The following is a 17,554-nucleotide window of genomic DNA, read 5'->3' as shown; positions in this document are numbered from 1 at the left end:
GATGCTGATTAAGGAAAATTATCAGAACACGCTATATAAGAGTACTGTTATGGAAATTCTAAGAGCGTATTAGTACTCCATAAAGTAAATAAGTGTATGTAAAGATCGTCAGAATCCAAATTCGAACACTTTGATTTTTCCCAAAAATCCACCAGATGCCGAAAGAATTGGGTATAAGGTAACATGATTAAAAGGATTTAAATTCAAGAATTATAAGAGAAGATCATAAAAGGAATATAAATTATTAAGAAGGGTTTAGGGGAACCCAAGTAATAAGATCCCGGGTATGATCTCTCAAACGATAAACGAGAACGAAAGTTAAGTGAACCGTAAAACAAATAAGTGACCAAGAGACAAGCTTGTACAAGAAGCCAAGGATTGTGACATCATCAAACCACAAGGAAGAGACATGTGGCAAATGGATGACATAGACATGGTGACATAAGCATGACAAATGGAGGGATTGTTGGTTGATTACAAGCCACACAAATTTTACCATGTTTAAAAGGTAATTAAGCAAAACAAAAGGAAACAACCAAGCAAAGCAAATCAAAAACACAAAACACAAATTAGAAGTTGACTTCTGCTTTCCAAGAACAAAAGCTCTCGGCCAAAACCAGAGCAGCAACTTCAAACTACCATATCTCCTTCAATACTCACTCAAATAGTATGTTCTATATCTCTCTGGAAAGGTATTTAGATGGCCTACAACTCTTGTTCACAAGTCTCGTCCCAATAAGCAGGGTAAGACCCTCGTTTTTACAGTTCTTTCAATCTGACTTTTAGAAACTTCAAAACCTAACTTTGTGTTCTTGATTTCTTTGGAAAGAACAAGCTTGTATGAGGCTCCCTAAGACTTCCTAGCTACTCTAATCACTCCAAGGAAGGTATAACACCTCCAAACCCTAGCTTTACTTTGAGTATTACGATGGTTTTGATGGTTATAGTAAATGAGAAGCATGATGCTTGTGTGTTTAGAGTTTGGATTGGATTTGTAGTGATTTGGATGTTGAAATCTTGTTTATAGTTAATGAAACTTAAGTATAGCTTGTAGTTCATGTGTGGGGTTGTATAAATTGGAAAATCTTGAGGTCTGGGGACTGATATAGTAAGGTTTGGATGAGGGTTGGTTGTATTGTTGATTGTGAGTTGAATGGTGGTTGTTTGGAGTGGTTTAAAACTTGGTAATCGCGTAAACATAGCCGTCGTAATGCCCAATTTCATACAACTGCTTGTTCTTAGTGTTCGGGACATAGAGATAACTATTGAATCTCTGACTTTTCCATGTTTAGTTAGATTATGTCGTAAGATTCGTTTTGATATGTGGTTCGCTTGAATCCGATGTACGGTTTAGGAGGAACGATCGTTTTAAGTAACGGCGTTTCGCGAACGAACCATTACCCCTCGCCTTACTTTGAAACCTTGGTTAAGACCCTTAAATGACTAACTGGAGTATGAATCAATTCTGTAAAGTGGATTAGGCAGTGGGTAGGGTACTCACGAAAGAATTGCCTTAAAATTCTTAATGGTTAATTTATTAAAAATGGTGGAGCCGAGGGTACTCGAGCGACTTAAGTGAATCGTTAAGCGCAAAAGCGAACGTTAGGGTTCAATTGGTTAAAGTCTAGTTTCTTAAGTGACCGGGATTTAATTCCGACTTATGTTATTGTTCATAGGTTATCGGACCCACTCTAAACTTAAGTCTATCCAGGAGCACTCAGGCAAGTTTTCTACCCGTTATACTGTTGTTGTGATGTAAATATATGTATATGCATTATCTTGAGATAAGTGCATGATTGTTATTAGCAAATTTTGCGATATATTGGAGCATGCTGATATGGTATATATGCATGTCTGTTTCGTAATCTTGATATCTAATAGTTGATTCAAATGCTTATAAGTTGCATAATACCTATGCTAGAGATAAGCAGTAGTTGCGTATACCCTTAGTATAGGGGACCCAAAGGTGAACATTTTCTAAACCGGGAGTCGATGTTCCCGAGTATAATATATATATATATATATATATTTATATATATATAGATATAGTTTTCAAAACTATTAATCGAATAAGGTTTATTCGATAACTTTATTTTATTTAATGAATATTATTTTGAATATTCATTCGAGGACTTATGACTCCGCTTATTTTATTAAATGAATATTATTTTGAATATTCATTCGAGGACTTATGACTCCGCTTCTTTTATTAAATAATATTCTTTATTTTATTAAAGAATAATATTTCGATAATCAAACTTATTTTCGATTATTCAAATAAAGATCGTACTTTCGTATAAGTATATCTTTGGTTATTTATTATTCATTTCAAGTATAAGTTTTAAAACTTCTACTTCAATTATTTTTATAAGGATTATCCTTGTGGGAATATTATTGAAATAATAATTCAGATATTTTCTAATATATCGGGACTGATTTATTTTATTAAATCAGCATTACTCCAAACATTCTTAAAAATGTTTTCGAGTCTTCAAAATGATTTTAAAAGTTAGAGCGGATCCCAAAACTCGTTTTCAAATTTAAGATCTTCCTTTCGAAGGGGATTTAAATACTCGCTCAAAAATCTGAGGGATCTGGCTCTGTGATGTATTCTTATATTCGCAACAAGGTTGCTGTTTTGATAAAAGAGTTTTTGATTACTTACCCAACACTCGGGAAGTAAAATTCTTGGAATAAGTTAATCCATTAACAGGCATCACCTGGGAAATATCGGTGAGTTTTTCTTTCCAACTAGATGCGACTTCTTGGTGGAGTCGTATCAACAAGTTCCTACCTGGGGAAAGGGGAGACGAGCTTTACGTTTCAGAGTCATGGATTTCATCTGAACTAGGAGTGGCGTAAGTGGTCGAGTGGCGCCGGCCCAGCCTTATTATATTGGCCCAAATGGCCTGGAAGTTCCGCTAAGACGGTCCATTCCTTAAGAGTCCAGTGTTCGGTTGACAAGTAAATCCGACAGGTTCTCCTCTACATGTAGAAAATGGTGGGGTTGTACTACTGCGACTGATCATCGTAAGTGGTCTTCCTGGCGCGGCAAACTCCCGTATTGAGTTCATCATCCAGTTTGGATATTTCTGCAACACTACCCGGAGCGTTCGATCGAAAGGCTACGGATGGGTGATTGCTGAGGCATTGACAAGGTCAAACAGTTATAATGATGTTTCCCTTAAATGAAGTATCTCGTAACTTCATTTCTTTTAAACAACATTTCAAGGATTGAATCTATTCAAGTCTTATCTTGTAGTCTCATCTATGTGATGAACTTTCGAAACTGTTTATACCTTGAACGGTGGTGGTTCAAGTAGTATTCGGAAAAGATATAAGTATATTGGAGTATCTTGTAACTTCATCTTTTCAACTTATATCCATTTAATGATTATCTTATGAATGACAAAGATTTTCAGAAAAACGTTGAGACAAGGTTAGATATATGAGATCACCTTGCAACGATATTTTTATATAGTTATAAACTGGAACTCTGTGTATATTATACATGTCAGAGGATTTCAAAGTTGTGAAAAGTATATATGTATATATATACTGAATATTTTGCGACTTGGACGCATTAAAATATCAGCTTGGTTCATTTCTTCTTGACCAAGACTTTCATGAGTACTATGAGAATGCTCATATATTGTTAATTATTATACATATTATTTCGGCGGGCTTGTTGCTCACCCTTGCTTTCTTCTTTCATCACACAAAAACAGATAGAAAAGATGAACAGGACCAAGCTTCCAATTCGCAAGCGGTTAGGAAATGTTCCGCAGTTTTCTGGAAGCGTTGATGTCGCCGTAGCTGAGGTAGGAACTACCAATAGGCTAGGCTTTCAACTATTGATGAACCAGACTTATGTATATTATGAATTGTAATAATGGCAAAGAATATGTAAATTATTCAGAAACCCTTTTGAGGTGAAATGGTTTATAATTGTGGAGTAAAATGACTTGTGTTATTTTTGGTATTCATCTCTGAGACTATAACTTGTGGTGTGTGTGTGTATATTGTGGGGTCACAGTATGCAGCAGTTGGTTGATTGTTAAGGTTAAGTATTATTAAGGGAAATGGAACTCGTGACAACCCAAATCCCCGACCCCGGATTTGGGGGTGTTACACCGTCGGTACTCAAAATTCACCATCCATTGGGTTATCAAAGAGAGCAGGAGGTCAAGACAGATCACCTATAGAAAATTCTCCTTTCTCAAATCAAAGATCCACAAACTCAGGGGGAGTTTCTAGCAATCAAAACTCAATCACACATCAAGACAATCATGAGGTCTCTTCATCTAGAGCTAATCTACCTCAACAAAGGAAATGGAAAAAAGATCACCCTTTTGAGCTTATCATTGGTGATGTTTCTTCTAGAGTTCAAACAAGAAGAGCAACTCAGGAAGAATGTCTATACAGCAGCTTTCTGTCAAAGGAAGAACCAAAGAATGTAGAAGAAGCTTTGTTGGATCCTGATTGGATTTTAGCTATGCAGGAGGAGCTAAACCAATTTGAAAGGAATAATGTATGGAAGCTGGTACCCAAGCCTAAAGGAAAGAATCCAATACACACCAAGTGGGTATTCAGAAATAAGATGGATGAAAATGGCATAGTAATAATGAATAAAGCTAGATTAGTTGCTAAGGGTTATTGTCTGCAAGAAGGAATAGATTTTGATGAAACTTTTGCTTCTGTTGCAAGACTTTAAGCCATCAGAATCTTCTTAGCCTATGCAGCCCATGCCAATTTCAAGGTCTATCAAATGGATGTCAAAAGTGCCTTTCTAAATGGAGATTTGGAGGAAGAAGTGTATGTTAGTCAACCTCCTAGTTTTGAAGATCCAAATTTTCCAGAATATGTCTATTATCTTCTGAAAGCACTTTATGGACTGAAGCAAGCACCTAGAGCCTGGTATGACACTTTATCAAAGTTCCTTTTGGAAAATCATTTCACAAGAGGTACTGTAGATAAAAATTTATTTTTCAGAAATGTTAATGGCTCTAGTATACTTGTTCAAATTTATGTAGATGATATTATCTTTGGCTCTACAGATGAGAAACTTTGCAAAAAGTTTGCCAAATTGATGCAAAGTAAGTATGAAATGAGCATGATGGGAGAACTAACTTACTTTCTTGGTTTGCAAGTTAAGCAAGTTAGTGATGGAATATTTATTAGTCAAACTAAATATATTTTTGATCTTTTAAAGAAGTTTGATCTAATGGATTGCACATCTGCAAAAACTCCCATGGCCACTACAACTAAGCTTGAACTAAACACTACTGAAAAGTCTGTGGATATTTCAAGTTATAGAGGCATGGCTCACTTCTGTACTTAACAGCTAGTAGACCAGATATAATATTTGCTACATGTTTATGTGCTAGATTTCAGGCTAATCCTAGAGAATCTCACTTGATAGCTATTAAGAGAATTTTCAGATATCTCAAGGGAGCACCAAAACTTGGCATTTGGTACCCTAGAGATTCTGGTTTTGATCTAACTGGTTATTCAGATGCAGATTATACAGGTTGTAGAATTGATAGAAAGAGCACAACAGGAACTTGTCAATTTCTAGGAAACAAGCTTGTGTCCTGGTTCAGTAAAAAGCAAAATTCAGTTTCTACTTCTACAACTGAAGCTGAATATATTGCTGCTAGCAGTTGCTGTGGACAGATTTTATCAATGAAAAATCAATTGCTAGACTATGGTTTGCAAGTTGAAAGGATTCCTATTTTCTGTGATAACACAAGTGCAATTGCCATCACTGAAAATCCAGTACAGCATTCAAGGACAAAGCACATAGACATCAAGTACCATTTCATAAGGGAACATGTGATGAATGGTACTGTGGAATTACATTTTGTTCTAAGTGAGAAGCAACTTGCAGATATCTTTACCAAGCCACTGGATGAATTCACCTTTTCAAGGTTGGTAAATGAGTTAGGTATGCTTAATTACTCTTAAATTTATCTGAGTTATTTTGCAAGTTGTAATGCAGCCAGAAATTTAGTTGATCTTTAAATCTTGGATGAAATTTTGGCTAAGTCAAAATTTGCATCTCGAAGGATGACCCTTATCCATCGAGTTTAGTCATCCGTTGATATACTACTTGCTAATAAAAGTCAATTATTTTTCTGGAATACTTTATGTCTCGACGAATATCAGTTTATCCTCATCCATCGAATTGTCTAAATCTCAGCCGTTAATTCCCTGAACATTATCCATCGAGTATACTTACAGTTTGTAAGCATTACACGACGGATAATGGGTGGAATATTTACAGTTTAATTTTAGAACAGCTATTTTAGGCAATTTCTATTGGTTAATTTACTTTACTTTATTATTTTTATCAGTTATTTTTGAGATAGTATAAAAGCTTATTTCATAGCAATTATTTTCTTTTATCATTCTCAAATTCAACTGCTTTTATTTCATTCTCTCTCAAGCAAATATTCTCCTTCTCTTCAAGCTTTCATTCTCTAACAATGGCACCTGTAGTAAAGATTATGTCTCAAACTGGGTTCATTTATGAGAAGAACAACTTCACTGCTTTGGTCAATAAGGGTATTCAGCAATCAGAGGACTATCACAAGATGATGGACTTTGTGAAGAATTGCAAGCTAAATTATGCCATGCTGGAGTCACCCACAATCTTCTGTGAGGTTGTTGAAGAGATATGGACCACTGCTATTTACAACTCTGCTGACAAGACCATCACTCAAACCATCAAAGGTAATGAGTTATGTATCAATAGTGATGTAATAAAAGCATGTTTCAAAATTCCTGATAATAATGTGACTTCACCACACAATGATACTGATATTATCAATATGCTTAATTCCATGCACTATGCACTTCCTACTACTAAACTAAGTGATATTAGGAGATTGGGTCTTAGGAAGGAGTGGAGTTTCTTGTGTGATGTGGATACTAAAGTTTTCTCTGGAAAAGTCAGTAATTTTGATTCAGTGAATATTTCCATGCTTAATATACTATACATGCTAGTTACAGATAAATTTTATAATTTCAGTGACCTTATCTTGTTTGACTTAGGTTTTAAACTTGGTGAGTTAGCTAAAAGAGGAAAGAATGTGTATTATGCTAGATTTTTCATGTTATTGGCTAACCATCTATGTCAAGAGATTGTGCTTGAGAACCCAAACAACAAACTGGCTTATTGGGTTCAAGAGAGAAGACTCATTGCAGATTTGAACAGAGCCAACCATCACAGGGATGTGCCAATGTTCTATTTTCCTGTAATACAAGCACCTCAGGTCAGTGAGGTAAGTTCATCCATCCCTACAAATATTCCAACCTCCACTATTTCTTTGACTTCAGGAGTAGTTATGGAAACTGTGCCAATGACCAAACAGTTGCCTACCAAAGCCTCCAAACCCTCTACAATTTCCAAATCTAAATCAAAGAAAACCCCCTCTGGTATCTCTCAAAAGATACCAGTTGAAAAATCCACAAAAGCAAAAGAGGGGAGTGTGAAGGAGGGAAAGTCAGGTGAGGGAAGGGGTGAACATTAAAGAAACCCCAAGAATAAGGATGGAGAGTTGAGTGAATCCCAGCCTAGCCACACTGCAGTTTCCTAACAAACTGCAGTGCTCAAAAAGGATAAAAGCTCACTTCTAGCTGCATCCTCCCAAAAGGATGCAGTTATTGAACAAAGATCTCAGCCAAGAGCACATACCAAAAGGCTTAGGGACACAAGCTCACCCCAAACTTACACAAGAAAGAAGAAATCTAAAACCTCTAGGGATGCACAGGGCACATACACACAGTGCAAACTGGTGCTAAAGACACAGTCCCTGCACTCTCTCAAATTCAGTTTGATGTGGCTCCAATAAATGTGGAGTCACAGCCAAAATCTCTAATAATAGAAGCATCTGAAACACCATACTCACCAACAAACTCTCTGGAAGTGGATATGATAAACACTTCAATTCCCGATTCCCCTTCTTTAATTCTGTTGAGGAAGCCAAAATCTAGTGCAAGTGAGCATCATCTTTTAGATGATTTGTTGGCTCACTTGCCAATTCTTTCAAATATTATTATGACATATGTGCCTCAAATATCTTCAATCAGCACAGAGTCAACAATAGTTTCTCTTCCCACCTCATTCATTTCTACTCTCTCGATGGATATTGCCCATCCGTCGAGTAGTGATTGTATCCCGACGGATAAGCCTAACAGCAGTTATCCGTCGGATAGCATTACCACTCACTCGACGGATATCACTTATCCGTCGAGTATTTCTGCACAACTTCAAACTTCAATTATTTCAAGTGCAGAAGATTTAGTGGTTGTACAGTCACTCATAGGACTGAGAGAGAAGAATGTATTGAGTGAGAGGCTGGGTTGCTCCCAGGCAAAAGGAGAGGAAAAGAGTGAAAATCAGCAATCCATTTATTCAGGATTGCCAAAAGTGAGTGAGAGGAGTCCCACCTTAGTAGGTGAAGGTGAGGGTGTGAGGGTGGGGAGCCAGGGTGAGCCCTAATGCAACAGAAGAGAGATTATGAGAGAAAAACAGGTACAGAAGCTATAAGGGTGGATCAATCCATTGCTAGTGAGTCAATGATTATGGATGATGCGGAAAAGGAAAGACAATTTCAGCAACATTAAAAAGCTGTAATTGATAACATTTCCTTGGATGCTGATACTTTTACTCACCCTGTATCAGCCTATCAACTGTTGGCTGCTCAGCGCAATGTGGAGGCAGAACAGACTTTAAACTTAGTACACACTTCAGAATCTCTTCAGAGAGATAAAGCTGCTGTCAATAGGATGCCTTCTCAAGCTGGTGAGTCATCTGAAGAATTTGAAGTAAATTCTAATGATGATGACTCTGTTTCTTTGGATGGAAGCATGAACTTAGGGGGGGATGAAGGCCCAAGTTCTGTTCCAAATTTACCTGAATGGGCATGGACAAAGGAATCTACACCAGGACAATTTGGTGTATCTTTGGTTAAGCAGGTTATGGCTATTCAAAAGGCCCTTCAGGAAACTTCAGATGCTGGTACCAAGGCTATTCTTCAAGCTCACCTAGACTCTCTATATCTCATGAAGATACAACAATTAAGACAGAATCTAAGTGTGAATGAACTCAAAAAGGATATAGCTGACATGAAGACCTACAATTCTGAGAAGCTGGATTCAGTCATGCCATATGGTACCATGCAAGATCTATTATTGAGACTGAGGAGAGAATCAGATTCTGAAAAGAAGCTAGCCAAACTGGAAGATAGAGTTCAAGTTATTGAGAATCCAGTGGCCACCCTTCTTCAAAATCAACAGTCTCAGACAAATCTTCTTATGCAACTGGCTAAAGCACAAGGCCTAACTCCTCAACTTGATGATAACAAAAAGGGGGAGAGAGAACCAAGTAAGGGGGAGAAAGGACCAAGTGAGGGGGAGAAACTTCAAGTTCAAATCAGCAAAGTAATTGTACCTTCAATTATTGTCTCCAAGCCACCAATTGCAGATGGTATAGATCTAATTAAAGCAGCAGCAGCAAATTTGAAAGTTGCTGAGAAAGGAAAGTTGAGTTTGATCAACTGGGATAAGATTGATGAGGAGATACAGAAAAAGTTTGAACTTGTCAAGGAGCCAGTTAAGTCAGCCATCCATCATTCTCAAGTCAAGCAAATCAGTGTGAATGAGATGAGCATGAATTATCTGGAAAGAGGACAATCTTCCTGCATCAAGTCTACAAAGGCTGAAAAAATTCTTAAACCAAGGGCAAACTATCCAAAATCATCTTTGAAGAACCCCTTGGACACTGTGTATGAGACACCCAAGCCTGATGAGAAGAAGCTTCTATCAAGATCAATTGTCTTCTATAAAGATCCAGCTGATTCAGCTTCAAAAAGAAGAATTGCTAAGATATTCAGAAATGGAAAGGAAATTTGTGTGGTAGCTGGACATCCACAATTTGCTCAAGCAAAGAGAGAAGAAAAAGCCAGATTAAAGCAGGAAAAGAAGCAAGCTGCTCTAGATGCAAAGAAGACTAAATAAAAGAAAGAGCAGATTGCTATCTTGGCCAAGCTACATGCTGTGAATTCATCTCAACAAATTCCCTCTCAACCATCTGAAGCTGCTGAATCAAAGAAGAAAATTGAAGAACAGAAGAAATCTCCAAGAAAGAAAGAATTGGCTAGAAGAACAAAAAGGAAACTTGATATTGTTGACAAAGAATTGGAAGATGAATTTCCTAAGGTACCCACACCAGCTACAACTCAAGCATCAAAGCCCTCTGTGGTATTTGAAGATATAAGGGTGGTGGATCCCTACAGGAATATTCATGGTGAACCTATTGTGCCCAAGGATGAGCCAATAGAGTGGGATAAAATACCAATTCCTGACTTCAGTTTACCAATCCTTAGCAAGCCAAAAAGGGCAAAGTCAAGGGCAGACAAGAAAGTGAAGCTGTCACCTCTCAAATCCAAATCAGTAGTTAAAGCTCAACCCAAAGTCAACAGGGGAGACTACTTGTACTTGTGTGACATCAAGGAATTTTTTGATCTAAACCTCTATATGGATGAACTAGATGAAGTGAGGGAAATTGATGCATACAGAAACCTACCTGAAAGGTTAGTGTTCAAGTACAAAGGAGGAAAGGAGATTGTGTGGCCACTTCACAGAATTCTTCAAGAAAGCCAAGCTGTACTGATTAAAGTTTATTCATCCTTCAAGAAGAACTTTGGGTTCAATGTAACTGCAAGAAGACTAGTATTGAAGAAGATTGAAGAACTAAGGAGTATTAGAGCTAAAGATGCACTCCCAAAGACTCTAATCATCCCATACACAGGGAGAAGAGTGCATCTAAGGCCCTACTGGCTGATGGAGTTCATAGATGACAAAGGTGTGAGAAGATTCTTCAGGTTAGAAGACCAGTTGAGTATCTCTAGCAATGAGACTCTCTTGGAAATGTAAGAAAAGCTAGATCTCTCAGAATCTGATGAACTGGAATTCCACAGGCAGCTCCAAAATCAGATTGATGAAAACAACAGGAAGCTTGGAAGAAGATCCAGTTCTTCAAGAAACTAGAAAAATCTGCTCAGGCTAGAGGAGCATCTTGAAATGACTGTGAGCCAAACTTTGTACATTTTGATTATTTGAAGCACTTTCAGTATTATCTACTTATCTTTAAAGCTGTATGTTTAGGATGTTTTATTATCTCTATATCTCTTAATTTATGGCTACAATTCCAGTAGACATAAATTGGGGGAGATTGTTGTGCATATGTTGTGTACTTGATGATTTCATAAACAAAACATCTAAGTAGATTTTACTTAGTGAAATAATGTAGCACTCGGCGGATAAGAATTATAGTCCCGACGGATAACTCATTATAGTCCCGACGGATGTTAACTTATTATCCATCGAGTGAGTAGCTTATGTAATAATGAGTCTGTAGCACAGTTCTGTATACATCTTTGTATAGATTCTGTAGTAGTCTATAAGTCATGTTGACTTTAACTAGATATACAGAATAGGTTGATTAATTGTATATAAATGATGTCTTGTAATTCTGCATAAGTGAAATGAAGTCAAGTGCCAAACTAGCTACCGACGGATGATTAACAAAGCCATCGACGGATGATCAAATGACTATCAATGGATGTTTAATATAGCAGTCGGCGGATAATCAATGAAGCCATCAACGGATGTTCAGAAAGTTGACGGATGATCATATATCCAACGGATACTCATAAAGTCCAACGGATGATCATATAAAGAATTCAAACAGCAGTTGAACGGTGAAAACAGAGCACAACCGTCGAGATGTATACAAATGTACTGTGGAAGCCCATTGACTGGGTAAAAGAGGACAAAAAGTAGCAAAGCTTAAGACTGATAGTTTTTATATTTATTCAGTCTTTTTGACTTTGTAATCTTGGTAATATATAAACCAAGAACGTAGCAAATAAATAGTGAGAGCTGAGATATAAAAGAAAAACAGAGAAATCTTTGTAAGTAGAATCCTTAGCATTTCCCTGTATTCTCAGTAGTTCAATTTGTAAGCAGCTGTGAGCATTCTTGCACACAGAGTCCTCTCGATATATAATATATATCTCTGGTGGAATTGTTTAAATCCACCAGAAAGTTTTTAAAGACTCTTGTTTTTAATTACTTATGTTTTGATTCAATTAAGTTTCTATTCCGCATTGTGCTAATGAAAACACTTATATCTATATTCGAGTTGAACATCTTTATTTCGGGAAAAAAGGTTCAAAAATTCCATTCAACCCCCCTTCTGTAATTCTTGCTATATTGTTAAGGGACTAACATGTTGTTTTTCTTGTTTGTCACAACACGGGCTTCAGAATTGAATGTTACTGAGTTGCCCTTGTCACAAAGTTGGCTGATACTCAACAGATTATGCTTGAGTCCATCCACTAGGGAAACTTCCTCAATGATGATATTTTCCTTTGAAATCAAGCCATATCCCACAGTATAACCCTTTCTTTCATCTCCAAAAGTAATACTTGGGCCAACTCTTTCCTTGAACTCAGTGAGCAGGTAGAATCTCCAGTCATGTGCCTTGAGCACTCACTATCCAAATAACAAAGATTCTTTATGTTTCCTTGCACACACAAAACTTAAATCAATTTGATTTTGGTACCCAAGTTTCCTTGGGTCCTGTTTTGTTAGCCTTTTTCTTAGGTTTCTTAGGCTTGTCCTCATTTGACTTAGGTATCTGAGATTCATCCTTAGTAAATTGAGTAGATTCTTTAAAACCATTCATCATTATAGAATTATCATGCACAGGTTGGTTAACATGGAAGGGCATATTCTGTGCAAACATGTTATTCTAGTAAGGCATGCTAAATGGCATTTGTGGCATATTGAATGCAGCATAGTAAGGATTTTGTGCAAATGGCATATTAGCAAATTGTGCATTCAAATTATATGCAGGCATAATATTCATAGGCATTGTAGGCATGTTAGGAAATGAAGAAGGTACAGACATGGGTGCAGGCATAGCAAGCTTGCAATTAACAGAAAAATAATTAACACTACCACATTTCACATAGATTTTTCTAGGTACATATTTATCAGGTGTGTAGTTGATATGTTTGTTAATTCCTACTTTCCCATTCCTATTGTTTTTCCTTTTTTATTCTTCTTTAACTTCTATTTTCTCCAATTTGTCATTCAATTGCTTGATTGACAGATGCCCTACATTGACTCTCTTGTTCATTTTCACTTGACTTGTTTCTCCTGGAACAAAATTCTTGGAAACAGATCCATATTTCTCAATTAACTTAGCTAGCTGGGATTTTCTAACTAGCTTTCTTTTACTCAACGGATGTGATTCCTTGTATTTCGACGAATAATTATTTTGATCATTCGACGGATAACATTCATCACCCGTCGAATCCAAATCCATTGAAAGTATTTCTTCCAAGTTGGGATTTAGTTTCTCCTTGCTCATTTTCAAGGCTTCATCACAGAAGGATTTTATACCTTGAACTTTAGTAATTTGAGCATGAACATCTCTAGATAATTTCCATGCCTTAATCACTTCATATTCTCGTTCAAGTTTCTTTCTTAAAATATCCTCTTTCTGTAAGGATTCAGTCAGTTTATCTTTGGCAATCTTGCACTCCATCTTCAGTTTTTTAAACTCAACAAACTGAGTTTCTAACACATTGTTTCTTTCACTTAAAAACAAATTATTCTCTTTAATTTTAGTGTTTTCTTTAGTAAGTGATTTAAGTGTAACACGCAGATGATATAATTCAGTAGACATGTCATTTATGGTATCAATACACTCAGCTTTAGATAAATGTGCTAGATTAGTGGTGATTACCTGATTACTTGATGAACTGACTTCTGTTTCATCTGATTTGGCCATAAGTACTAGATTGACATAGCTTGAATCCTCATCTTCTTCTAATCCATCAGCAGTCCAGTCATTTTTCCTGAGTTAGAAAAGCCATTTCCTTCTGTTTGAGCAACTCAAAGTATTTCTTTTTGTAATCCACAGGCTCAAACTTCTTCTTATCAGAATCAGGCTTTTTGCATTCATTTGCAAAATGACCACTCAAGCCACACTTAAAATATTTAAATTTTGATTTGTCAACTATGTTTCTGTTTGGCTTGGATGCTCCAAAATTCTTCTTGAATTTGAGCTTGGAAAACCTCCTGGATAGAAAAGCCAGATGCTCATCTATGTCATCCATGTCATCTTGACTAAGATGGTCTTCATGTTCAGCTACTAGCCTTTTTCCCTTGCCTTCACAAACTTTAGGGTTTGGTGTAGATTCCACAGCTTCAACCTTTATCTCCTTCTCTTTCTCTTGCTCAACAACCAATGCAATGGATCCTCCTTTCTTTCTTCCTTTCTCCAGCTTCTCATCTTGCTCTATTTCAAGCTCATAGGTCTTTAGAATCCTAGACAGTCTATCTAAGGTAAATTCTTTGTAATCTTGAGAGTTTCTTAGTGAGACTATCATAGGCTTCCATTCCTTTGATAGAGATCTAAGAAATTTGAGGTTTGAGTCCTTTGTCTGATGGAATCTTCAATACAACTTTAGAGCATTCAGTAGATTTCAGTAGATTTTGAAATCTACTAAAAAAATTTGTGAGTGACTCACTTTCTTCACTATGAAAATGCTCATTGCTGAATCAAGAGTTGCATTTTGTTTTCCCTGACTTTCTCGGTTCCATCACATATAACTTGAATTGTATCCCAGACCTCTTTAGCAGTTTTGCATTTTATGATGTTGTAAAACATGTCACCATCAACACCATTAAACAAAATGTTTATGGCCTTCTTATCCTTATGAACTTGTTCAATATCTGGATCAGACCATTCTACTCTAGGTTTTGGGATAGAAGGCTCATTTTCTGTAGCAGCTCTAATAGGACATGAGGACCTTTCTCAATACAGTCCACATATTCTTCATCTTGAGAGAGGAGATGCTGGTGCATCTTCACCTTCCAATGGTGATAGTTGTCTTTGTCCAGAAATGGAATCTTTACTCCAACATCGTTTATGCTCATCTTGTTAGTTGTTGTGATCTTTAAACTCTTTGTACTTCAAGAGCTTGCTCTGATACCAATTGTTACTCCCAAACAATCTAACAAAGAATTATAGAAGGGGGGTTGAATGTAATTTTGGCTTCTTTTTGAATTTTAAGAACTATTCTACCTTGAATATATAATTTGATTTAGCTAAGGTGCGGAATAAAATTATTAAAGAAATCAAACACAAAGTAATCAAATACAAGTATTTAAAAACTTTTTGGTGGATTGAACTTTTCCACCAGAGATATATAAAAATTTGAGAACTCTGTGATGCAAGATTTGCACACAGCTGCTTTACAAGTTGAACTTACAAAGAACAAAAAAATTCTTTACAGATATAGATGTATCTATTTCTCTAGTAATTGCTTACTCACTTCTTTTCTGTTCTACTTGCTATCCTTGGTTTATATATCACCAAGTTACATGATAGAAAGACAAACAAATAAGATAAAATGTTTTTAGTCTAATTTCATGCTTCTTCATTTCTCTCTCCAGTATCTTTGAATATCTTCAGTTTAGCATGGAAATAGAAATGCTTCTTTGTTCTCTAAAACCTACAAATAGGATGTCATATTCAATTTACATACAATCAACGCATGTGACTGTCAAGTCACTATCAACTGCTTTTGAAACTGATCATCCATTAAAACTCTGTGGGATCATCTGTTGAGACTTTATTTGATCATCCGTTGACAGTATGGTTGATCATCCATTGAAGCTCTAGTTGATCATCCGTTGAAGCTCTAGTTGATCATCCGTTGAAACCTTGTGGAACATCCATTGAGAGCATCTTCATAGCAGTTAACTCTATTTCACTTATACAAGATTACAAGGCATCTAATATTTACAGTTAGCCAACCTATCTTGTATATCAATCTAGTAGTCAACATGACTTAAGACATTCTACAACATCTAGTTTTCTAAGGCATTACAGTATGCATAAATGTGATACTAAACTTATTAATACATAAGCTACCGTTTCAACGGATGTTAAAGTGATCATGCGTTGAAATCTACAAAATCACTAAGTTAAATCTACTAAGGTGTTTTGTTTAACTTATTATTAAGTACACAACATATTCCTATCAGACGTAAAATGCAGGCGACGGAGGACAAGGCAACCGTCCAGCCGCTGGGAACCAGCAAACCAACAAAGGCTAGCTCTACCAGATTGTCAGGTATGCGGAAAAAAAATATGGAGGAGTTTGTAACAAGTTGAATGTGGTTTGTTATAAATATAATCAGAAAAGGGCATTATTCAAGGGAGTGTCGTAATTAGCCAGTCAGAGAGACAGTAAATAAGGACCAGCCTATCCGGAATCCAGCAGTCAAGGTTCCAACAATTGGATTTACATGTTTTAAGTGTGGAAAGCCAGGACACAAAGCAAGGGATTGCAAGACATCAATCCCAGTTAGTAATGCATTGAGAATCATGGGATCCATTCCAGTAGTAAATGAGCATCCAAGAGCTAGAGTTTTTGACATGTCTGTGAAGGATGTTGTCCAGGACACTGATGTTGTGGTAGGTATGCTTATTGTGAATTCCTTTATATGCCAAAGTGTTAGTAGATTCGGGAGCAACTCGATCATTTATTTTTCAAGAATTTGTTAATAAGTTGAATTGTCCAGTTGAATGGTTAAATGAAATTATGACTGTGGAATTAGCAAATCAAGAACGTGTATCTATTAATCAAGTATATGTGAACTGTGAGATTGAGATTTTTGGCAATAAGCTTTGTTTAGATTTGATACCATTTAAGTTAGGAGAGTTTGACATTATTTTAGGAATGGACTGGCTATCTAAGCATGATGCTCAGATAGACTATCATAACAAGAATGTAATTCTGAAGATACCAGACGAGTAGTGATGTTTAAAGGTTAGAGGCAAGCAAAGAAGTTCTTAACGATGATTCAAGCTAAGAAGCTACTACAATAAGGATGTGAGCATTTTATTGCTTATATGATCGATAGAAATCAGGAGCCAGCAAAACTTGAAGATATTCCAGTAGTCAATACGTTTCCAGATGTATTCCCAGACGAGTTACCAAGACTTCCTCCGGATAGAGAAATTGAGTTTGCAATCGACTTAGCACCTGGAACGGAATCAGCATCCAAGGCCCCGTAAAGAATGGCGCCTGTTGAAATGAAGGAGTTAGCGAAGTAGTTGCAAGAGTTGTTAGAGAAAGGAGTGATTAGACCCGGTGTGTCCCCATAGGGTGCACCAGTATTGTTCGTCAAAAAGAATGACGGAAGCATGAGATTATGCATCGACTATCGGGAGCTCAATAAGCTTAGAATCAAGAATAAGTATCCATTACTTCGAATCGATGATCTGTTTGACCAGTTGAAGGGAGCTAAGTATTTTTCTAAAATTGATTTGAGATCTGGATATCACCAATTGAAGATTAAACCAGAAGATATACCAAAGACAGCTTTCAGAACAAGGTATGGTCATTATGAATTCTTAGTAATGTCTTTTAGATTAACCAATGCCCCAGCAGCGTTTATA

Source organism: Apium graveolens, chromosome 9 (genome assembly GCF_009905375.1).
Source record: "Apium graveolens cultivar Ventura chromosome 9, ASM990537v1, whole genome shotgun sequence".
Classification (NCBI taxonomy): Eukaryota; Viridiplantae; Streptophyta; class Magnoliopsida; order Apiales; family Apiaceae; genus Apium; species Apium graveolens.
Note: the sequence above shows the minus strand (reverse complement) of the source record.